Raw genomic sequence first — 25425 nt, forward strand, 5'->3', positions numbered from 1 at the left:
GATTACTAAAATGGTAACATCTATATTAAAATACCATAACCCACAGACTTGACTATAGTAACGGTAAACTAGACTGGGCTTTGGTCTATCTGCACATTAAAATCCTACTATGTGGATGGGACATTTCTGCTGGGATGGAGGAATTATCTGGAATGCTCAACTAGATGATCAGGACAGTCTGGGGTACTATTTGCCCAAAGAGGTGAAGTATTGCGAAAAGCTATACGACTGTACTTCTGCTTTTAAAAAAAGTTAGAAAGTTAAAACCCTCAGCCGTGAGGTCACTGAGGAGGACCAACAGTTATAGGGGGATCGTCTGAAAGGGACTGACATGCAGGGATGTAACATAAGGATTTTGGGCATTGGCCAGCAACCCACTATTCTAAATCTGTGGCATGCGATGTTTGTAAAGGCAAAATTTCACTGCTGTGTCAGGCTATTTTGACACATTGTCTACTAGCCCAGTCTGAAAAGTACTAGTCTCGGGCTAGCTTAATTTCCATCCCTGCTGGTCATTTGATTAGTCATGTACAACAGATGCACTCGTGGAACAAAACTGTTTGTGTTTTGTATGTAGAAAACATTGAGCCCACAAGTCCTTTGTGAGCTAGCTAGTCAACTTTAGCTAATGTAGCTAACTAACCAACCAGTTAAACAAGATGCCTAACTAGCTAGCCCACCAGGCGATATTTAGCTAGCTTGCTTGGTAATATTAGCTCACTGTCACATGCTATCTAACCAACTATATTTGCCATGGTGGCGGCCAAACATTTGCTAGCAAGTCTGACTACACGAACGGTGAGTTAACGTTAACTAGCTAGCTAAATATTGCTTCCCTGGTGGGCTAACGCTGGCTAGCATGTCACCACGTGAAAAAGTCTGACTACACAAACCGTGAGCTAACGTTAACTAGCTGGCTAGCTCACTAAAGACTTGTCAATAAACAGTCATTATGCTAGCCTATGCTGGTTTTGTTTTTACTTATAAGGAAGGTAACGTGCGTTGTACACGTAACTACAGTTGGTGGTTATCTAGATAATTTGCATAAGCACCTAGCTAACCATAGATCTTTAACCTAACCAAAATAGCTTGTTAGTTGCTAGCAAACAGGGCTAACCTTGTCACATGGCTCAAGCGACGCCTCTCTATTACAGAGGTCAGAAAATGATCAAATGCACATGTACTTATCTGAGTAGTGGTTACAATCCGGTACAGAGCACAGAACCATCCTTGCTTCTGATCGACGGAGAGACCTAAGGTTAGCTAGTTCGCTACAAAGGCCAGAGGGTAATAAAAAAATTGCCAAGGCAGCAGCTACTCTTCCTGGGGTCCAGCAAAATGTTGGCAGTTCATACAATTTGAAAAACATTACAATAAATTCATAACAGATTTCACTACATATTAAGTGTGTGCCCTCAGGCCTCTACTCTACTACAACATATCTATAACACAAACTCTATGTGTACATGTGTGTATAGTGTGTATATTGTAGTGTGTTTGTATGCATGTGTCTATGTTTGTGTTGCTTCACAGTCCCCGCTGTTCCATAAGGTGTATTTTTATCTGGTTTATCTAATTTAACTGCTGGCATGAGTTACTTGACGTGGAATAGAGTTCCATGTAGTCATGGCTCTATGTAGCACTGTGCACCTCACAGAGTCTGTTCTTGACTTGGGGACTGTGAAGAGACTTCTGGTGGCATGTCTTGTGGGGTATGCATGGGTGTCCGAGCTGTGTGCCAGTAGTTCAAACAGACAGCTCGGTGCATTCAACATGTCAATACCTCTCACAAATACAAGTAGTGATGAAGTCAATCTCTTCTCCACTTTGAGACAGGAGAGATTGAAATGCATATTATTAATGTTAGCTCTCTGTGTACATCCAAGGGCCAGCCGTGCTGCCCTGTTCTGAACCAATTGCAATTTTCCTAAATTCCTCTTTGTGGCACCTGACCACACGACTGAACAGTAGTCCAGGTGCGACAAAACTAGGGCCTGAAGGACCTGCCTTGTTGATTGTGCTGTTAAGAAAGCAGAGCAGCGCTTTATTATAGACAGACTTCTCCCCATCCTTGCTACTGTTGTATCAATATGTTTTGACCATGACAGTTTATAATCCAGGGTTACTCCAAGCAATTTAGTCTCCTCAACTTGCTCAATTTCCACAATATTCATTACAAGATTTAGTTGAGGTTTAGGGTTTAGTAAAGGATTTGTCCCAAATACAATGCTTTTAGTTTTTTAAATATTTAGGACTAACTTATTCCTTGCCACCCATTCTGAAACTAACTGCAGCTCTTTGTTAAGTGTTGCTGTCATTTCAGTAGCTGTGGTAGCTGATGTTTGTAGTGTTGAGTCATCCGCATACATAGACACACTGGCTTTACTCAAAGCCAGTGGCAATTCCTCATCAATCCACAGGGATTTAACCATTTTTACAGTCATTTTCTTAATGGGTGCATGCTTATTAGTAACTGGGATAAGCAATTTCATAAATGTGACCAACAAATATTCTTCACATCAACAACATAGGAATCACTACAAAACTTATTGTATGAACTCTTATACACAATATTAGGCCCAGCCTTTGGAACTTTGGTTTTCCTAGATATGTCTACTATATTATGATCACTACTTCCGATGGATTTGGATACTGCTTTCAAACAAATTTCTGCAGCATTAGTAAAGATAAATTATGATCAATACATGTTGATGATTTAATTCATGTACTGTTTGTAACTACCCTGGTAGGTTGATTGATAACCTGAACCAGGTTGCAGGCACTAGTTACAGTTTGAAGCTTTCTCTTAAGTGGGCAGCCTGATGAAAGCCAGTCAATATTTAAATCACCCAGAAAGTATACCTCTCTATTGATATCACATACACTCCCGTTCAAAAGTTTGGGGTCACTTAGAAATATCCTTGTTTTTGAAAGAAAAGCAATTTTTTGTCCATTAAAATAACATCAAATTGATCAGAAATACAGTGTAGACATTGTTAATGTTGTAAATGGCTATTGTAGCTGGAAATGGCTGATTTGTTATGGAATATCTACATAGGCGTACAGAGGCCCATTATCAGCAACCATCAGTCTTGTATTCCAATGGCACATTGTGTTTGCTATTCCAAGTTTATCATTTAAAAAAGCTAATTGATCATTAGAAAACCCTTTTGCAATTATGTTAGCACAGCTGAAAACTGTTGTGCTGATTAAAGAAGCAATAAAACTGTCCTTCTTGAGACTAGTTTAGTATCTGGAGCATCAGCAATTGTGGGTTCGATTACAGGCTCAAAATGGCCAGAAACAAATAACTTCCTTCTGAAACTCGTCAGTCTATTCTTGTTCTGAGAAATGAAGGCTATTCCATGCGAGAAATTATAAGAAACTGAATATCTCGTTCAATGCTGTGTACTACTCCCTTCACAGAACAGCGCAAACTGGCTCTAACCAGAATAGAAAGAGGAGTGGGAGGCCCCGGTGCACAACTGAGCAAGAGGACAAATACATTGGAGTGTCTAGTTTGAAAAACAGACGCCTCACAGGTCCTCAACTGGCAGCTTCATTAAATAGTAGCCGCAAAACACCAGTCTCAACGTCAACAGTGAAGAGGCGATTCCGGGATGCTGACCTTCTAGGCAGAGTTGCAAAGAAAAGCCATATGTCAGACTGGCCAATAAAAAATAAAATATTAAGATGGGCAAAAGAACACAGACACTGGACAGAGGAAGATTGAAAGAAAGTGTTATGGACAGACGAATTGAAGTTTGAGGTGTTCAGATCACAAAGAAGAACATTTGTGAGATGCAGACCAAATGAAAAGATGCTGGAGGAATGCTTGATACCATCTGTCAAGCATGGTGGAGGCAATGTGATGGTCTGGGGGTGCGTTGGTGGTGGTAAAGTGGGAGATTTGTACAGGGTTAAAGGGATCTTGAAGAAGGAAGGCTATCACTCCATTTTGCAACGCCATGCCATACCCTGTGGACGGCACTTGATTGGAGCCAATTTCCTCCTACAACAGGACAATGACCCAAAGCACAGCTCCAAACTATGCAAGAACTATTTAGGGAAGAAGCAGTCAGCTGGTATTCTGTCTATAATGGAGTGGGCAGCACAGTCACCGGATCTCAACCCTATTGAGCTGTTGTGGGAGCAGCTTGACCGTATGGTATGTAAGAAGGGCCCATCAAGCCAATCCAACTTGTGGGAAGTGCTTCAAGAAGCATGGGGTGAAATCTCTTCAGATTACCTCAACAAATTGACAACTAGAATGCCAAAGCTCTGCAAGGCTGTAATTGCTGAAAATGGATGATTCTTTGACGAAAGCAAAGTTTGAAGGACACAATTATTATTTCAATTAAAAATCATTATTTCTAACCTTGTCAATGACTACATTTCCTATGCATTTGCTATATTTCCTAGTCAAACTCATTTCATGTATGTTTTCATGGAAAACAAGCACATTTCTATGTGACCCCAAACTTTTGAACGGTAGTGTATATTCTCAAGCATTTCACACGCTATCCAGATACTGACTGTTAGCACTTCGTGGTCTATAGCAGCTTCCCACCAGAATGGGCTTTAGGTGAGGCAGGTGAACCTGTAGCCATATTACTTCAACAGTATTTAACATGAGATCCTCTCTAAGCTTTACAGGATTGTGGTTCTGAATATAGACCGCAACACCGCCCCTGTTGGCATTTCTGTATTTTCTGTCAATGTTATAACCTTGTATTGCTACCACTGTATCATCAAAGGTATTATCTAAGTGAGTTTCAGAGACCTTGTTTCTTAAGCTACATATGTTAACGTGGGCTATTTTTAACACTTTTCTGGGATGCTTGATAATTTTTCTTGCTTTACTGGGAAGCTTAGCAGAAGTAGACATACTCAGGTTATATTTATTAGTTGTCACGATCGTCGACCAGAGATGAGGACCAAGGCGCAGCGTTGCAGGCAAACATACTCTTTAATTAGAGACACGATCAAAATAACAAACGATACATGACAGTTCACGGTCTAACATAAACAGACTTGAAACAAGATCCCACAAACACAAATGGGAAACAGACAGTTTAAATATGGCTCCCAATCAGAGACAACCAACGACAGCTGACACTCGTTGCCTCTGATTGGGAGCCACTCAGGCCAACATAGAAATACACATACTAGATACACAAATGAAATGCACACCCTGGCTCAACATACAAGTGTCCCCAGAGCCAGGGCGTGACATTAGTGCAGGGTGAGCTGCACACAGTGGACTTCCTACTAGGGTACACCACCTCAGTGCTAACAGTATTACTCTGGTTCATAGGTATATGAGTACTGCAATAGCTGTAGGATCAGCAGAGGTATTCCGGGCAGTAAGAGGGACATAAATTAGGTTATTCACAATGTGTCTTCCAACACCCCTAGGATAATGTACATTTGCTGAATCATTATGACAACTCAGCGAAACAATGGTAGGGATTAAATGAGCTGGACTTGGGTCATTGATAAGTCATTGTCTCAACGCAGCCTTATAAAGGATCCAGGAACCCAAATGATTTGGGTGGATCCCATCCTCCTTATAATACGAGCTTTGTTTACAGAAGGTATCAAAATTGTCAATAAATGTTACGCCCACAGAGCTACAATAGTCTCATAGCCAGTTATGGAGGGCTAAAAGTCTGCTGAACCATTCAATGCCACGATTTAGGGAGGGCATAGGGCCATATATTATGGGGCGTTTGTTGGTGTCAAGCAGAGACCCAATCAGTTCTTTAAAATCCATCTTCAGCTGTTCTGAGCTGCCCTTCATAATGTAATTTGACCCCACATGAACCATGACAGTATCAGCCCCCGGTGACTGACTCACAGACTCGGGAATCAACCTGGTGATATCCTGAACTTTTGCCCCAGGAAAACACAAAGTCTTTGCCCCAGGTACAGATACAGTGGGGAGAACAAGTATTTGATACACTGCCGATTTTGCAGGTTTTCCTACTTACAAAGCAAGTAGAGGTCTGTAATTTGTATCATAGGTACACTTCAACTGTGAGAGACATAATCAAAAAATCCAGAAAATCACATTGTATGATTTTTAAGTAATTAATTTCCATTTTATTGCATGACATGAGTATTTGATACATCAGAAAAGCAGAACTTAATATTTGGTACAGAAACCTTTGTTTGCAATTACAGAGATCATTGACCAGGTTTGCACACACTGCAGCAGGGATTTTGGCCCACTCCTCCATACAGACCTTCTCCAGATCCTTCAGGTTTCGGGGCTGTCGCTGGGCAATACGGACTTTCAGCTCCCTCCAAAGATTTTCTATTGGGTTCAGGTCTGGAGACTGGCTAGGCCACTCCAGGACCTTGAGATGCTTCTTATGGAGCCACTCCTTAGTTGCCCTGGCAGTGTGTTTCGGGTCGTTGTCATGCTGGAAGACCCAGCCACGACCCATCTTCAATGCTCTTACTGAGGAAAGGAGGTTGTTGGCCAAGATCTCGCGATACATGGCCCCATCCATCCTCCCCTCAATACGGTGCAGTCATCCTGTCCCCTTTGCAGAAAAGCATCCCCAAAGAATGATGTTTCCACCTCCATGCTTCACGATTGGGATGGTGTTCTTGGGGTTGTACTCATCCTTCTTCTTCCTCCAAACACGGCGAGTGGAGTTTAGACCACATGACCTTCTCCCATTCCTCCTCTGGTTCATCCAGATGGTCATTGGCAAACTTCAGACGGGCCTGGACATGCACTGGCTTGAGCAGGGGGACCTTGCGTGCGCTGCAGGATTTTAATCCATGACGGCGTAGTGTGTTACTAATGGTTTTCTTTGAGACTGTGGTCCCAGCTCTCTTCAGGTCATTGACCAGGTCCTGCCGTGTAGTTCTGGGCTGATCCCTCACCTTCCTCATGATCATTGATGCCCCACGATGTGAGATCTTGCATGGAGCCCCAGACTGAGGCTGATTGACCGTCATCTTGAACTTCTTCCATTTTCTAATAATTGCGCCAACAGTTGTTGCCTTCTCACCAAGCTTCTTGCCTATTGTCCTGTAGCCCATCCCAGCCTTGTGCAGGTCTACAATTTTATCCCTGATGTCCTTACACAGCTCTCTGGTCTTGGCCATTGTGGAGAGGTTGGAGTCTGTTTGATTGAGTGTGTGGACAGGTGTCTTTTATACAGGTAACGAGTTCAAACAGGTGCAGTTAATACAGGCAATGAGTGGAGAACAGGAGGGCTTCTTAAAGAAAAACGAACAGGTCTGTGAGAGCCGGAATTCTTACTGGTTGGTAGGTGATCAAATACTTATGTCATGCAATAAAATGCAAATTAATTACTTAAAAATCATACAATGTGATTTTCTGGATTCCGTCTCTCACAGTTGAAGTGTACCTATGATACAAATTACAGACCTCTACATGCTTTGTAAGTAGGAAAACCTGCAGAATCTGCAGTGTATCAAATACTTGTCCTCCCCACTGTATATGCCTCACCATCGAACTCCCTATCACAATCGCAGGAATGATCCAGCCTCTGCCGTGTCTCGAAACAGATTACGAAGCCAGACCCACAGAACTCAACTGAGAAGAGGGCTGTTGAGACGCTGTCTGCGTGCAGGCCACAATCCCCAAAGGGACAGAACTCTGATCCAGAGAGCACAGTCCAACGGAGGGGGGCCGTGGTGGTCCAGGCTGTGCCCAGGCAGTTGATTGACTATGACAGGGAGAGGTAGCTGGAGGGTCATCCACAGCCATGGAGGGAACACCCAAGCCCCTGGCAGAGGACAGCTGGTACAGGGGCTCAAAGCGATTTGAAAGTCTTAAGGCTAAACAAGAATACACACGAGAAATGCACAATTTCAATTATTTACACGAGACACGAAAAAGGCTACAATATCTACTTGCTACATTTACAGTTAAGTCATTTAGCAGAGGCTCTTATCCAGAGCGACTTACAGTTAGTGAGTGCATACATTCTTTTTTATACTGGCCCCCTGTGGGAATCGAACCCACAACCCTGGCGTTGCAAACGTCATGCTCTACTGAGCTACATCCCTGCCGGACATTCCCTCCCCTACCCTGGACGACGCTGGGCCAATTGTGCGCCGCCCCGTTACTTGTCGATGAGACTTTGCATGGAGAAATGTGCCTTGATGGATGACGTCAAAGCTTGCGACAGGATGTGTAGTTCTGTATGATAGCCACATAAGCGGCTAATTAGCATTTCATTTTGGGGGGTAATTATAGGTGAATATATCGATAAAACTTACCTTGTCCGAGAGAGATTTGCACGGTTATCAACACGTCACAGACCTTATATGAAACAGCTCTAAAATCTCAGACAGAAAAATGAATGGTGAAAAAACAATTGGAAACATTTCCGGGTTTTACCACTAGGTTTTATGTCTATTATGGCTCGTACTGTGGTACTCAATAGGACAGACACTTCAAAACCTTATTTCTTATGATTTATCTTATGATCTTTTTTTGCCATTTATGAATGTGTTATTCAATGTGTTTATATTGGCTATGGTAGACTCCTGAGTGGCACAGTGGTCTAAGGCACTGCATCGCAGTGCTAACTGTGCCACTAGAGATCCTGGTTCGAATCCAGGCTCTGTCGCAGCCGGCCGCGACCGGGAGACTCATGGGCGGCGCACAATTGACCCAGCGTCGTCTAGGGTAGGGGAGGGAATGGCTGGCAGGGATGTAGCTCAGTTGATAGAGCATGACGTTTGCAACGCCAGGGTTGTGGGTTCAATTCCCACGGGGGGCCAGTATAAAAAAAATATGTAATCACTAACTGTAAGTCGCTCTGGATAAGAGCGTCTGCTAAATGACTTAAATGTAGTGAAGGCCAAATTCTATATTTTATCAAATCATTTGTAAATATATTTTTATATACTTAAAGGGGTCCTAAAGTTAAAAATCAAATAGCTAAATGATTCATGACCATCTTAAAACAATTCCATATGTTATCTTAGCAGCGATTTGTTTTTAGTATTTATGCTGTTTGTATAAATAAAATAAAAACCAAATATATATATATTTTTTTGTATGTTCTCTTTTTCGTCATTTAGCACATGCTCTTATTCAGAGCAACTTACATTATTAATTTTTTTTCTTTTCCCGTGGGAATCGAACCCACAACCCTGGCATTGCAAACGCCATGCTCCAGCTACATCCCTGCCAGCCATTCCCTCCCCTACCCTGGATGAGTCTGAGCCAATTGTGCGCCACCCCAAGGGTCTCCCGGTCGCAGCCGGCTATGACAGAGCCTGGATTCGAAACAGGATCTCTAGTGGCACAGCTACCACTGCGATGCAGTGCTTTAGACCACTGCGCCACTTTGGAGGCCAATTTTTTTACATTGTAGAATAATAGTGAAGACATCAAAACTATGAAATAACACATATAGAATCATGCATTAGAGTCCAAATTTGAGATTTTTGGTTCCAACCGCCGTGTCTTTGTGAGACGCGGTGTGGATGAACAGATGATCTCCGCATGTGTAGTTCCCACCATAAAGCATAGAGGAGGAGGTGTTATGGTGTGAGGGTGCTTTGCTGGTGAAACTGTCTGTGATTTATTTAGAATTCAAGGCACACTTAACCAGCATGGCCACCACAGCATTCTGCAGCGATACGCCATCCCATCTGGTTTGGGCTTAGTGGGACTATCATTTGTTTTTCAGCAGGACAATGACCCAACACACCTCCAGGCCCCGTGTAGCTCAGTTGGTAGAGCATGGCGTTTGCAATGCCAGGGTTGTGGGTTCGATTCCCACGGGGGGCCGGTATGAAAAATGTATGCACTCACTAACTGTAAGTCGCTCTGGATAAGAGCGTCTGCTAAATGTAAATGTAGGGCTATTTTACCAAGAAGGAAAGTGATAGAGTGCTGCATCAGATGACCTGGCCTCCACAATCCCCCGACCTCAACTCAATTGAGATGGTTTTGGATGAGTCGGACGACAGAGTGAAGGAAAAGCAGCCAACAAGTGCTAAGCATATGTGGGAACTCCTTCAAGACTGTTGGAAAAGCATTCCAGGTGAAGCTGGTTGAGAGAATGCCAACAGTGTGCAAAGCTGTCATCAAGGCAAAGGGTGGCTATTTGAAGAATCTCACATTTAAAATATATTCTGATTTGTTTAACACTTTTTGGGTTACTACATGATTCCATATGTGTTATTTCATAGTTTTGATGTCTTCACTATTATTCTACAATGTTGAACATAGTAAAAATAAAGAAAAACTCTTGAATGAGTAGGTGTGTCCAAACCTTTTACTGGTACTTTACATAAATCCGAAGATAAGTGTGAGAACTAGGTGGTGTTTAGTACACACCCTATCACATCTTCTGACCAAAAAGACAGGAAGCTTTTCAAACATAACCATTGTGAAATTAAGAAACTCACTTACAGTATATGGTTCTTACCCCCTTTCAGGTTCAGGATCACATTCTCTGTGGGCTCTTGCAACATACATTATAGGAGATACGCCTTTCCCTGAGTTTGCTGCTGTGTTGATGCTGGATGATATCCACATTTGTTACTATGACTCCAACAATTATCAGCTTGTCCACACAGGACACTATGCCCCAGACAAAACAGAGGATAACATAACTCAGGACTATGCTCACTATGTGCACAGAGACATGCTAAACACTATGAAAGAGGGATCGTCTGACCTCAAACGTCACTTTACTTTCACAGAAGGTGTTCATGTTCAGCAGAGAATGGCTTGCTGTGAGATGTTGGATAATGGTGAACCGTCCCTTCTCTTGTTCAGCGACACATTCAATGGGATTGTTGTAGATGGATTGACTACAACATGACACATTATACATACTATACTGGAGAGCAACAGTTACCAAGGGATGAGAGAGTTGTATTATGTAAAAATGCTATTTCAAAATATTTACCTTCCTCTTTGCATAGGCACATTGAAGATATATTTCTGGAAGGGCCCGTGTGAGCTGTTTAGCCTTTGGTTTCTATCCCCGACACATCAACCTGACCCTGCTGTGAGACAGACAGCCAATAGCGGAACAGGAGCTGACTGGGGTGCAGCTGCTGCCCAATGGAGACAGGATGTACCAGCTGAGGAAGAGTCTGGAGATCAGTACAAGGGAACTGAGAGAGCGACACAACTACACCTGCACTGCCTCCCACCTCAGTCTGGACAACAAGCTGGATGTCAGCTGGGTACCTGATCTAGGAAGCGACAGAGTCGGCCTATCCTCCCTTTCAGCACCACTGGCACCAATTTTTTTTATTTTATTTCACCTTTATTTAACCAGGTAAGCCAGTTGAGAACAAGTTCTCATTTACAACTGCAACCTGGCCAAGATAAAGCAAAGCAGTGCGATAAAAACAACAACACAGAGTTACATATGGGGTAAAAAAAACATAAGGTCATAAAATACAACAGAAAATATATATACAGTGTGTGCAAATGTAGCAAGTTATGGAGGTAAGGCAATAAATAGGCTATAGTGCAAATAATTACAATTAGTATCAACACTGGAATGCTAGATGTGCAAGAGATTATGTGCAAATAGAGATACTGGGGTGCAAAAGAGCAAAATAAATAACAATATAGAGATGAGGTAGTTGGGTGGGCTAATATCAGATGGGCTGTGTACATGTGCAGTGATCGGTAAGGTGCTCTGACAACTGATGCTTAAAGTTAGTGAGGGAGATAAGAGTCTCCAGCTTCAGAGATTTTTGCAATTCGTTCCAGTCATTGGCAGCAGAGAACTGGAAGGAATGGCGGCCAAAGTAGGTGTTGGCTTTGGGAATGACCAGTGAGATATACCTGCTGGAGCGCAGACTACGGGTGGGTGCTGCTATGGTGACCAATGAGCTAAGATAAGGCGGGGATTTGCCTAGCAATGGTGGTGTTTAGTCTGTTTTGTATTTTAATTTGCATCAGGAGGAGATGTGCTGCTGGCTCAGAGACATTGTCACTGCTTTCTAACGTTGATGAAGCTGTGGAGAAAATCCGCATATCAGAAGATTCAGAGAAATAAAATATATTTTTAATGAGTGTTTTTTCTAAGTGAGCTGACAGAGAGGTTTGTGAGTGTGTGTGCACACACAAAAGCTAACAGAAACCCACTACTGACACCTGACAACTGAATGCACACCTGGGTTGGTCCACAAAATGAGTCCCTTTGCGTCTCTTTGATATTTTAAGTATTGAAATTTGAATTTTAAAAGCCTGTTATATTAAATGAAGCACCCTTTAATATAGACCACATGGACATTTTTAACCCCAACATTTCTCCAAGTTTTCACTATCATTGTAAAGCCCTGGTTATTTTGTTGCTTTGACAAAGTGATCTCTGTTTTTTCATGTGATTTTAAGGTAAATAATTAGATTTTAAGGTTACATAAAACCTGTCCCTCATTTTAAGGTCAACCCTGTTACATGAACTAAACTCTCATTTTAATATGGTGAAACTATTCCTTTTTAAATAATTTGTTAAAAAGAAACATTGAACATCTAATAGTCAAATTACAGTGTAAAAACAGGTGAGCTGGTTCTACTCTTTTTGGCCATTTTCTTGTGTTTTGTGGTGGGAAACAAGCCTGTTACTTTATTTGGCACTTAAAGTGGCAATCAGCAGTTGCTATATGAATTTTTGGACGTATAAATTAATGATATGTATTGATTCTTGAAGAATGTAACGTATGCCTCATGAGCTTAGTTCAACTGTTATACCCCATCAGAACCCAAAATATAAGCTTGTTTTACTCCAATGTTTGTAAACAAATAAACTTTTTAACAAACACTATATAGCCTCAAAACATGCTTAAAACTATAATGTTGATATCATGGATGATCAGTCCTTGCATCCATAGCGCTGTCTATGACTTTGAGAGTGGTTACATTTCTCCAGCCTCATCCCTCAGCTTTTTACCAAATCAGGGGTGGGGCAACCGCATTGTTATTGTTTCTACTGCTGATTGCCACTTTAATAGGCACTTAATATAGTCATGTGCTTCATGACAGAATGTTAAAATTAGGTGAAATTAAATGTTTTCTTTCACCAAGTTACACTATATCTTTATTTTGTTGACTTATCAAAGCAAAATGCTTTTTAGATTATCACATCATTATTTTTCATTTCTCTAATCACTATTTTTATTACCATTATTGTTATTGTTGCTGCTGATGATGTCATTATCTGTCTCACTTTGCTTTACCAACAGCGGTCTTGCCATTCATCCTAACAGATCGGTGTGTGTGTTTGATTGTGTTTGTGCGTGTGTTCAGTGTGCAGACACAGATAGGTGTGAGTTAATGACTGAGGTGATCAGAGAGGGAGGAGAGAGGGAGGGAGTGAGAGAGAGAGAGAGAGAGGGGGGAGGGAGGGAGGGAGGATAGAGAGAGGAGAGGAGGATAAGGAGAACAAGAGGCTCATCAGGACAGCAGGTGGGAGAGAGATAATTAGCCCACATCTCTTTCTGAGAGGACAATCTGAGGAACGAGGTGTTTAGAAGCAGAGGGTAGCAATGGTATCACACGCACAAACGCGCATGAACACATGCACACACACATACACACACACAAGCAACAATGGTATTGTCAACAGCACTCTTCTCTCTGATTATGGTGACCTGTCTGGGCTGGTGATGATGATGATGATGATGATGATGATGACTACTGTTTTAATTACACGTTTTGGACATGGTGGGCAGAGACCATGCTGTAATTTTCTCTAGAATAAAAGGCATTGATTGGGAGATATCTACTCTGATTGCATTGTATTAAAGTTTAGATTATAAGGCTAAAACATTTTCAGGGCAGGACAGAAATTATATAAACTCATTTTAAATCACTAAGGATGGTTTGGATAAATATTCAATATTTTTAGAATTCCTTCACTTGATGGGAACTTTACATTTTTATAAGTTCGTAAGAGTTTGAAATTCTTCGAGAAAAATACTGAATAATTGAGTGGTATGAAAACAGGACAGAAACAGGACATGGCTGGTCTTTTGGTATTTGGTATTTTATTAGGATCCCCACTAGCTTTTGCGAAAGCTACTCTTCCTGGGGTCCACACAGAACATGAAACATGACATATTACAGAACATTAATAGACAAGAACAGCTCGAGGACAGAACTACATACATTTAAAAATGGCACACATAGCCTACATATCAATACATACACAAAATATCTAGGTCAAATAGGGGAGAGGCGTTGTGCCGTGAGGTGTTTCTTTATCAGTTTTTTTAAACAGGTTTTCTGTTCATTTGATAGTCACTCTGTTTACTCCTCGGAGTCTCTGTGATGGTGTCACCGAAGCACAACTGTTCTGCCTCCTTCTCTATGAAGTTCACTCCCCCTCATGGATTTAAAAGCACTTGATTTATGTACTTCATCTACCAATCCAATGCTTTAAAATTCTTAAGTGGGAGGGAATGACTTCAGAGAGAAGGGGGGAGAATCAGAGTGTCTACGCCTCAGTGGCCTTTAGTAAACCCAGAGAACTCCGGATCCCAGCAGCCCTCAGATCCCTATCAGCCTATCAGCCAATCAGCCGGCTGCGTCCTGCTTCCTAATCACAGCAGATGTGATAAGTGAATTATCCCTCTGCTCTGATCTCTATCTGATAACACTGCAGTTCCCTCTCTCCAGGGCACAACTCAACTCAGCTGAACCGCTACTGTTGAACATTTACTGTTTACCGTTTACCCTACTGCACTCTGCTCCTCTCATCTCTGGATCCCATCACTAACAGCCCAGTTAAAGAGGAGGAAAGGGAGATCAGAACATCTGTGACCACAGAGTCAAATGGTTGTTATGAGGTATAATAGGAGCCAGCCGGGACAGTGCTGTCGTGCTGCAGAGGAATGTACATATAACAAATAACGATAGGATCTCTGTTGGTAGGCCTAGACAACTGAACACAGCACAATATTAGACATTTGCCCCCCATAAGGAAAAGGGGTAGCAGTAACTCCTAAAAGTATGTAAAACCTGAATAAAACATTAAAACAAATAAACATGAAAATGTAAAGCACAATAAAAAATAGATATGTTATAGTGTCAATGAGAGGCCAACGGAGATAGAGTCTAGCAGCAGTATAAGAGGCAGTCACAGAGCCTGAAGGGAAAAGGGTGCCAGTTAGTCCAATGACTACAGATGTACTTTTAAACACTGACCTGCTTAGAGGGCCACCAGTCAAAGCAGGCCTAATTGAAACTTAGTGTGTGTAAGACCGTTCATTAATTGATTAAAGAAACCCCCCAATACAGAGGTAGATGATAAGAGATATCAGGTAGGTGTTACCGTGGTGATTAACCATCCCTAGAGGAGGCTTTGTAAAACACTGGACACATTAACCTTACTATTGATGTCAGCCAGTGTTCACTTTCAACTGGGTGAGAGGATGGGAAGAAAAGAAGAGAGGAGAAAGTGTAGCGCCGGAGGGTGAACTTGAAGGAGATTAGTCTAATTTGCAGCAAAAAGCAGAGGGAGAGAGAGGGGGGTTTATCAGGCTCTTGAAAGGGAACTTTAAACAAGCTGAGATATGGGGCAGAATTAAGGCCTTATTAATTGCATAGGCGTATTAAAAAGACCTGCGATAGTGACCTCCTCTAATATGAGGGATGCAGGAGGGAGAAAACGATGTGTTCATCTTCTCAGCAGCGCTTAGATACATGTCAAGAGTATATATCACCTCAATTAACCAGGCTGAGAGGCTGTCAGGCAAACTGCTGTCAGGCTAACTGCTGCTGATGATGGACTGGGGATGGAGATGAGGTGGTGTGCGTGTGTTTGTGTGTGTGTGTGTGTGGTGCTTATCTACTGAATGCTCTCCATCATTGCTCCACACACACGCACACACACACACACACACACACACACACACACACACACACACACACACACACACACACACACACACACACACACACACACACACACACACACACACACAGCCCCAGCTTCTATTCAGCAGCAGCAGCAGATTACCAGTCAGGCAGGTCAGTCCACAGCGGGAGAAACACATTGCTGTCTTGAAGAGGCAGCTTTAATCTCCCTCTCCCCTCACTTTCCTTCTCTTCTGCCTCTCTCTCTCTCTCTCTCTCTCTCTCTCTCTCTCTCTCTCTCTCTCTCTCTCTCTCTCTCTCTCTCTCTCTCTCTCTCTCTCTCTCTCTCTCTCTCTCTCTCTCTCTCTCTCTCTCTCTCTCTCTCTCTCTCTCTCTCTCTCTCTCTCTCTCTGTCTCTCTGTCTCTCTGTCTTCTCTCTCTGTCTCTTCATCTCTCTGCCTTTGATCAGAGACCAAAACAGATCAGGGTGTTACAGACCCAGTCACCTGTCATCACTGTGGTCTATACTCCATGCTGCTGTGGCAGCCCTTATACCATATATCCATTAGGAGTGGTTCTAATCATCTAACTCTCCAGTAGAATAACAGTAGTTGTCATAGCAAGGCGTCTGTCAGCTACAGCTTTATACCAATCTCTAGGCTCAGAGAGCCTGGCACCACAACATAATCTATCCCTGACTGAACCCAATGTGACTCGGCTAAAATCTCACAAGAGGCAGCAGTGTATTGTGTTACTCTAACAATAAAAGAATACATAGTCAAGAGCCAGAATTGAGCTGTTTGATAAAGAGTAAATTGCTCCAAAGTTGTGCTCCTCAGCTACATATCGTAACGCCTAACTGCAGATGTCCCATTGCTGTCCAATATAATCACCAGCTTCAAGTTGGGGCTCGCTTAAAATACCACCGTATTCTACACTACTAGTATTACGGGAGGAATGATGAGAATGTGTTTTTAAGGTCCAGATGGTTACAATCCAGGCCGTGTTAACTAAACTAGACTCTCAGTGATTAAGTGGGATGATAAGTTGCTTCTCGTTAGAGAGAGTATCATTAGTGTGTTAATTAAAGCAGTAGCCAGGGTCTGTGTCTGTGACCGTCCGCCATCATCGGTTCAGAACCCATTCACCCAGGGGGCCTGACTCTCTCTCCATCTCTCTCTCTCGCTCTCTCTCTCTCTCTCTCTCTCTCTCTTTCTTTCGCTCTCTCTCTCGCTCTCTCTCTCTCTCTCCCGCCATCTCTCTCTCTCCTCCATTTCTCTCTCTCCATCTCTCTCTCTCCATCTCACTCTCTCTCTCTCCATCTCTCGCTCTCTCTCTCCCTCCATCTCTCTCTCTCTCTCTCCCTCCCTCTCTCTCTCTCTCTCTCTCTCTCTCTCTCTCTCTCTCTCTCTCTCTCTCTCTCTCTCTCTCTCTCTCTCTCTCTCTCTCTCTCTCTCTCTCTCTCCATCTCTCTCTCTCTCATTCTGATACAAGGTTCACATGTTTGCCACATGAGTATCTTTTTTCACTCGTTGGGGTACAGCGCGCACACACGGACACACCACACACACACACACACACACACACACACATACAGACAGATGGCAGGCCCCCTGATTGGAACCAATGTCACCCTGTGGGGTCAAGTGTCTAGAGCCTTGTGCTGTGCTGTGCAGGGAGAAGATGTGGTTCTACACAACCCTGCCAAGCTCATACACCACACACATATGCTCATTATTAGGAATGGAAAATGGAAGGGCATTGTCATATTTCTAGCACAGCGCAGCACTTACTACACTGTGTAATATTCATATGAGCATATTCTCAGCGTTATACAATGTGTACCCATTGCCCAGTTCATAGTGCTTTGTCCCGAAGGCAAACCAAGGAAAAATGTCATTTCTCCTCTTCTAAATCGCTCGGAGGAACCCAATTTATGTGCCTTTGTAGCCAGCACAAAAAGACGTTAATACAATCGACAGGCAGAGGGAAGAGGGCCTAGTTTTGGGGAGTGAGTGGAATAATAAAACATAGGCTGTGTCTGTAACGGTACCCTATTCCCTATATAGTGCACTACTGACCAGAGCCCCATGTGCCCTTTGCCCTTACAATGGAGACGTTCGCTGTCTGCCAGCCAAGCCACAGCCCGGCTAAAACATAGCCAATGGAGACGAGTCTATACTCATGGCTTCAATGGGCTGTGTCTAGTCGGTCTTTTTATAATTAGAATGAATGCTTGTGAAAGAGTAGACATCCTGATTGGGGTTAAAAATGTGCATCCCTGCTTTCTGACCTTTCTCCATTCCTCTCACGCCCTCTCTCTCTGCCATCTCTCTCTCCACTGTCTTAACCAGCACTCAGAAAACATCAGACTCCTGACAGCGCCTTTATTAAATACATCTAGTGCTAAATGAAATGCCATCAATCCCTCTAAATTGCAGGCCCTGTATAAAATGTCAATCACTGTCCTTGAGGACTTGATGTTGACGGCCATTTTGACTACCCCTCACTTTGATAATGTCCTGAGATTTACAGCACCTCCAAGGACAGTTGACTTTATATCACCGTCTGATTTAAAGACTCGACAAATAAAGACTCTGCCTGGCCCGCCAGGATGCATTTATATAGCAGCCATTTCACAACAATCTTGGCAGGAGAGCCTTTCACTCAATCACTACAGCCAAACTCACCTTGGCTCTGTCTCTGCTGGTACACTCTTCCTCATAACGTGTCTCCTCCATTGACTTCTCATTTCTTCAGTATTGGTGGTTTCTGACACCTGTTAAATGTCATTCCTCAACTTTCCTCTCGATTATTCTCTGGAGAGAACAACAAAAAAACATTCCATTAACTGATTAGAACCTGTGAAGGGATGGAGGGAGTGAGGTGAGGAAGAGTACATAGCGCTCCTCCACTGACTATACATGTTACATTACATTTAGGCCTACACATTCCATTGTTCTAATTACTGGTAACTGTGGTAAAGGCCAGCTAGCACCATGCAACATTGTTTTGTTTGGTTGGTTAAAGTTAAACACACTGGGACCATACTTTCCAATATAAGCAACCATTTAAATTTAAACAGGTTCTCCGGCACACAATGCGTATCAGCCAATTAAAATCGTCGATTTAATTGTAGCTGGTCCCATCAGATAACATGGCACAGATTATATCCCAGCACAAATTCATTATGAGCCTATCAAAGGTCTTAGACTTTATATCCACTAATCAATAGCATTTCTTATAATAGTTCAACCTTGGTCACTAGAGGGATATTTTAAACCTACAAATTCAAGGTTTACTTTTGTTCCGTTGGTCTGTAACGAAATGATGTGTGCCAATATTACATGATGCATCATTGACTAGGCTACTAGCTGCTACTAATGTTAGACAACATTTTCACATTTTCGCACACATGACAAAATCCCACGTTTCATTATCTGTTTCACACACATCCATGTGCTTTTATGGAAAAAATATAAATGAGGTCCTTACAACATGTATGTTTATCATACATCGTAAAAAAACTAAGAGCCTTATGGATTTGTCAAATAGCAGTCATGTAAGCTATCATTGTCATCATCCCTTCTAGGTGGTACACACTGCTAAAGCAGTTGATTTGAACTTCATAGTGTACTTTAATGGTGGGTTTGAGTCCCTCTCGCATCAAGCTTTTTGTTGAGGAAAAAACTGTTCACTGCCGGTCCTTGATGCTTGATTCAAAATGCATGTGAGGAAGTGGATGATTATAATAATGCATAGCCTATAAAACGTTGTAGGCCTGCATGTAAGTGTAGCTTCATAAGAATATACTAATGACAGCCATCCCACTGGGCACACCACGTCATTTCAACGTGGAAATGTGGGTAATAATTGGTTTATCAATGAGATTTCAACCTTTATTCACCCTCTCAAAAAGACAGCCAGAAATTTGTTGAATTCCCAATGTGTTATCACTATGCTTTCAACCATCTAAAAGCACAACTAAGTTCAAATGGGAGTACAATGTCAGATATTTGTATTTGTATTTGTATTTATTATGGATCCCCATCCTGGGGTCCAGCAAAATTAAGGCAGTTATACAATTGCCACATATATATACAATTGTACTGAAACTGAATGTGTTATCACTGTGCTTCATCCAATAGCACAAACAAAAGTCATGGATTGCAGTTGAGGTTACGTTAAAAGTTAATTGTGCAAGTGATCAATGCTGTACAAGATTCTGCACAGATTATTATAACAATTGTAAAGATCTCCATAAACCTGTGACCATTGCATGCTATCTTGAACATGCATGCTTTCTATTATTACATAAGAAGAATGGAAGCTAACCTCAAAATGTGGCCATGGATGTGCTACTCATTTTAAGGTTGAATAAATACTGTTCCATTAGTTTACTGTATTACAAAAGTGATGTTGAATTGTGTTAGGTTGTCAACGGAACCAAATATCAATGTCACGGTTTCGGCCGAGGCTGCCTCTCTCCCTTGTTCGGGCAGGCTTCGGCGTTCGTTGTCTCCGGAATACTAGCTGCCACCGTTGTATGTTTCATGTTCGTTTGCTTTTGTCTGATTGTTGTCACACCTGTTTTCATTTAGTGTCATTAGTGTCCTATTTAGTTCTCGTTGTGTTTGTCAGGTGTTGTGTGTTATTGATTTTTGTCTGTCGTGTGTAGGGCTGATGTTCGCTATTTCGCTCGGTTGAGCTTCCCTCCACTGCGTGGAGTGTTTACGCACCTGTGTAGTGCGCATTTGTTTTGTTCGCCTTCGTGCGTTATTTCGCCTACGGGCAAGTGTTCTCGTAATTTCCTTGTTGGAGAGTTACTAAAGTCTGTTGGACTATACTTCGGTGTCCTGCGTTTGATTCCACCACTACACCCACCTACAGCACGCGTGACAGAATAACACACCTTTAAATGGAATCAGCAGGAGCCGCAGCAGCCCAGACGACGCTGGAGGACCAGGTTCGGGAACAACGGGACCAGATCCTGCAGATGGGGACCGCTCTGCATTAGGTGATCACCACCATTCGAGGCTGGGGAACGCCTCCACCGCCACCCTCCCTGCCAGCACCATCGGCCAGTCCGCCCATTCCAGCACCGGAACCCCGAGGAGTCCGACTCTCGCTCCCGAGGTCCTACGATGGAACCGCGGCCGGGTGTCAGGGATTCCTTCTCCAGGTGGAGCTGTACCTGGCCACCGTACACCCGGCGCCCTCGGGACATGAGAGCGTGTCCGCCCTGATCTCCTGCCTTTCCGGGAAGGCATTGGAATGGGCCAACGCGGAGTGGAGGAAGATCGACGCGGACACCATCACATACGACGAGTTCTCCCGCCGCTTCAGGGCGGTGTTTGACCATCCCCCGGAGGGGAAAGCGGCGGGGGAGCGTCTGGTCTTCCTCCGGCAGGGGAGGAGGAGTGCGCAAGAGTTCGCCCTCGAATTCCGTACTCTAGCGGCAGATGCAGGGTGGAATGATCGGGCTCTCGTCGATCACTACAGGTGTAGTCTACGAGAGGACGTCCGTCGGGAGCTGGCTTGTAGGGACACCAGCCTCTCGTTCGACCAGTTGGTCGACATGTCCATCAGGCTGGATAACCTACTAGCTACCCGCGGACGTTCCGAGGGGGTCCGTCCATTTCACCCTCCAGCGCCTCCGAGCCGTGTCCCATGGAGCTCGGGGTGCTGGCGCTAGAGAGAGGAGGGGTCGGCTTACTAGGGGGTCCATCCTCTGCACCAACTGTGGTCGGGAGGACACACCGCGGCTAGGTGCTGGGGATGGCCTCCTAGGGGAGAGGACGACAGGTCCCGCACTGGGGATTCCTTCCAGGTGAGTAGGCGCCCCACTCACCCAGAGCTCTCTATTGCACATTTCTGTTTGCCTGTGAGTTTTCCACAGGTAGCACCTCATTCCCAGCATAAGGCGCTGGTAGATTCAGGCGCGGCTGGGAATTTTATTGATAAGAAATGTTGTTTAGCTTTAGGGATTCCCCTTCTTCCTGTTGATGTCCCTTTCCCCGTTCATGCCCTAGATAGCCGTCCGTTGGGTGCGGGCTTGATCAGGGAGGTCACTGCGCCACTTAGGATGTGTGCGCAGGGGGGTCATCAGGAGATGATTCAGCTGTTTCTGATTGACTCTCCTGCGTATCCGGTGGTGCTGGGCATGCCCTGGTTGAGTACCCATAACCCATCTATTTCGTGGCGGGAGAGGGCTCTGATGGAGTGGTCTGCCCAGTGTGTGGGTAGATGTTTAGGCGTTTCCGTAGGGGCTACCTCGGTGGAGAGTCCAAACCAGGTGCCCGCATTGCACGTTCCCCCTGAGTATGGGGATTTGGCTGTTGCGTTTAGTAAGTCGAGGGCAACGCAGTTGCCGCCCCATAGGCAGGGAGATTGTGCGATAGACCTCCAGGCAGGAGCTGCGCTCCCACGGAGCCATGTGTATCCTCTGTCTCAGGAGGAGAAGAAAGCTATGGAGACTTACATAGACGAATCTCTGAGACAAGGATACATACGGCCTTCCACTTCCCCTGCATCCTCGAGTTTCTTTTTTGTGAAGAAGAAGGATGGTGGTTTGCGCCCATGCATCGATTACCGTGGTCTCAATCAGATCACGGTGAAGTACAGTTATCCACTCCCGCTGATTGCGACCATGACTGAGTCCTTGCATGGGGCGCGTTTCTTCACTAAATTAGATCTCAGGAGCGCGTACAACTTGGTGCACATCAGGGAGGGCGATGAATGGAAGACAGCCTTTAGTACCACCTCGGGCCATTACGAGTATCTTGTCATGCCATACGGGTTGATGAACGCTCCGTCAGTTTTCCAATCATTCGTGGATGAGATCTTCAGGGACATGCAGGGGCAGGGGGTCGTGGTGTACATAGATGACATTCTCGTGTACTCGCCTACCCGTGTCGAGCATGTGGCCCTGGTGCGCAGTGTTGCGGAGGCTGGTGGAGCACGACCTGTATGTTAAGGCAGAGAAGTGTCTGTTTTTCCAGGAGTCGGTCTCCTTTTTGGGGTATCAGTTGTCTGCGTCAGGGGTGAAGATGGAGGTAGACCGGGTGTCAGCCGTGCGTAATTGGCAAACACCAATCACTGTGAAGGAGGTGCAGCAGTTTTTGGGGTTTGCGAATTACTACCGGAGGTTTATCCGGGGTTTTGGACAGGTGGCAGCTCCCATCACGTCTCTCTTGAAGGGGGGCCCGGTGCGTCTGCAGTGGTCTGCCGAGGCGGACAGGGCTTTTGGGAGGCTGAAGGACCTGTTTACCTCGGCTCCAGTGCTGGCGCATCCGGATCCCTCTTTACCATTTCAGGTAGAGGTGGACGCGTCTGAGGCCGGTATAGGAGCCGTGCTTTCACAAAGATCAGGCGCGCCACCTAAACTCCGCCCCTGTGCTTTTTATTCCAAGAAGCTCAGTCCGGCGGAGCGAAACTATGACGTAGGGGACAGGGAGCTGTTAGCCGTGGTACAGGCCCTAAAGGTGTGGAGGCACTGGCTTGAGGGGGCTCAACACCCTTTCCTCATTTTGACGGACCACCGTAACCTGGAGTACATCCGGGCAGCGAGGAGGCTAAACCCTCGGCAGGCTAGATGGAATATGTTTTTGACCCGGTTTACGTTTAAGATCACGTACATCCCTGGGTCCCAGAACGGTAAGGCAGATGCGCTGTCTCGGCGGTATGACACGGAGGAGAGGTCCGTGGAGCCCACTCCCATACTGCCGGAGTCGTGTCTGGTGGCACCGGTAGTGTGGGAGGTCGATGCTGAGCTCGAGCGGGCGTTACGCACCGACCCTAGTCCACCACAGTGCCCGGAGGGTCGGAAGTACGTTCCGCTCGAGGTTCGGGATCGATTGATCTATTGGGCTCACACGTCACCCTCCTCTGGACATCCGGTATCGGCCGGACAGTGCACTGTCTTAGTGCCAAGTACTGGTGGCCCACGTTGGCAAGGGATGTGAGGGTTTATGTTTCCTCCTGCTCGGTGTGCGCCCAGTGTAAGGCGCCTAGACATCTGCCTAGGGGTAAGTTACTACCCCTGCCCGTGCCACAACGACCATGGTCCCACCTCTCGGTGGATTTCCTTACTGACCTTCCTCCTTCACAGGGGAATACCGCTATACTGGTCGTTGTGGACCGGTTTTCTAAGGCCTGTCGTTTGCTCCCCATGCCGGGCCTTCCTACCGCCCTGCAAACTGCCGAAGCCCTATTCACCCATGTGTTCCGGCACTACGGGGTACCCGAGGATATTGTGTCTGATCGAGGTCCCCAATTTACCTCCAGAGTCTGGAGGGCCTTTATGGAGCGGTTGGGGGGTCTCGGTGAGCCTCACCTCGGGTTACCACCCGGAGAGTAATGGGCAGGTGGAACGTGTAAACCAGGATGTGGGCAGGTTTCTTAGAACATACTGCCAGGACCGGCCGGAGGAGTGGGCAAGGTACGTTCCCTGGGCCGAAATGGCCCAGAATTCCCTACGCCATTCCTCCACTAACCTAACCCCTTTCCAATGTGTGTTAGGTTACCAGCCGGTTCTGGCACCCTGGCAGCAGAGCCAGATCGAGGCTCCTGCGGTGGATGAGTGGGCGAGGCGCTCGGAGGAGACATGGAACGCTGCACACGTCCACCTGCAGCGGGCCCTCCGACGTCATAAGGCGAGCGCCGATCTCCACCGCAGTGAGGGACCGGTGTACGCACCTGGTGATCGAGTCTGGCTCTCTACCAGGAACCTGCCCCTCCGCCTGCCCTGTCGGAAACTGGGTCGGGCGGTTTGTAGGGCCATTTAAAGTCCTGGGAAGGTTGAACGAGGTGTGTTATAAATTACAGCTACCTGTTGAATATAAAAGTATTAACCCCTCGTTCCATGTGTCCCTTCTCAGGCCGGTGGTAGCTGGCCCACTCCAAGAAAGTGAGATAAGGGGAGACTCCTCCGCCCCCATTGACATCGAGGGGGCACCGGCGTACTCCGTGAGGTCCATCTTGGATTCGAGACGTCGGATGGGGGTCTCCAGTATCTAGTGGAGTGGGAGGGGTACGGTCCGGAGGAGCGGTGCTGGGTGCCGAGGAGAGACATTTTGGACCCGTCTCTCCTGACGGAATTCCATCGTGGGCACCCGACGCACCCTGCTCCGCGTCCCTCCGGGTCGCCCCCGAGGCCGAGTCGGCGCACGTCTGGAGCCGCGTCAAGGGGGGTACTGTCACGGTTTCGGCCGAGGCTGCCTCTCTCCCTTGTTCGGGCAGGCTTCGGCGTTCGTTGTCTCCGGAATACTAGCTGCCACCGTTGTATGTTTCATGTTCGTTTGCTTTTGTCTGATTGTTGTCACACCTGTTTTCATTTAGTGTCATTAGTGTCCTATTTAGTTCTCGTTGTGTTTGTCAGGTGTTGTGTGTTATTGATTTTTGTCTGTCGTGTGTAGGGCTGATGTTCGCTATTTCGCTCGGTTGAGCTTCCCTCCACTGCGTGGAGTGTTTACGCACCTGTGTAGTGCGCATTTGTTTTGTTCGCCTTCGTGCGTTATTTCGCCTACGGGCAAGTGTTCTCGTAATTTCCTTGTTGGAGAGTTACTAAAGTCTGTTGGACTATACTTCGGTGT

The 25425-nt window shown here is 45.2% G+C and overlaps 1 pseudogene; it reads left to right on the top strand.

Moving 5' to 3' along the window:
* The first annotated feature begins 7751 nt into the window (after positions 1 to 7751).
* LOC121572521 lies at positions 7752 to 12032 on the top strand (annotated as a pseudogene).
* Positions 12033 to 25425: the final 13393 nt, after the last annotated feature.

Source organism: Coregonus clupeaformis, chromosome 29, assembly GCF_020615455.1.
Source record: "Coregonus clupeaformis isolate EN_2021a chromosome 29, ASM2061545v1, whole genome shotgun sequence".
NCBI classification, from domain to species: Eukaryota; Metazoa; Chordata; class Actinopteri; order Salmoniformes; family Salmonidae; genus Coregonus; species Coregonus clupeaformis.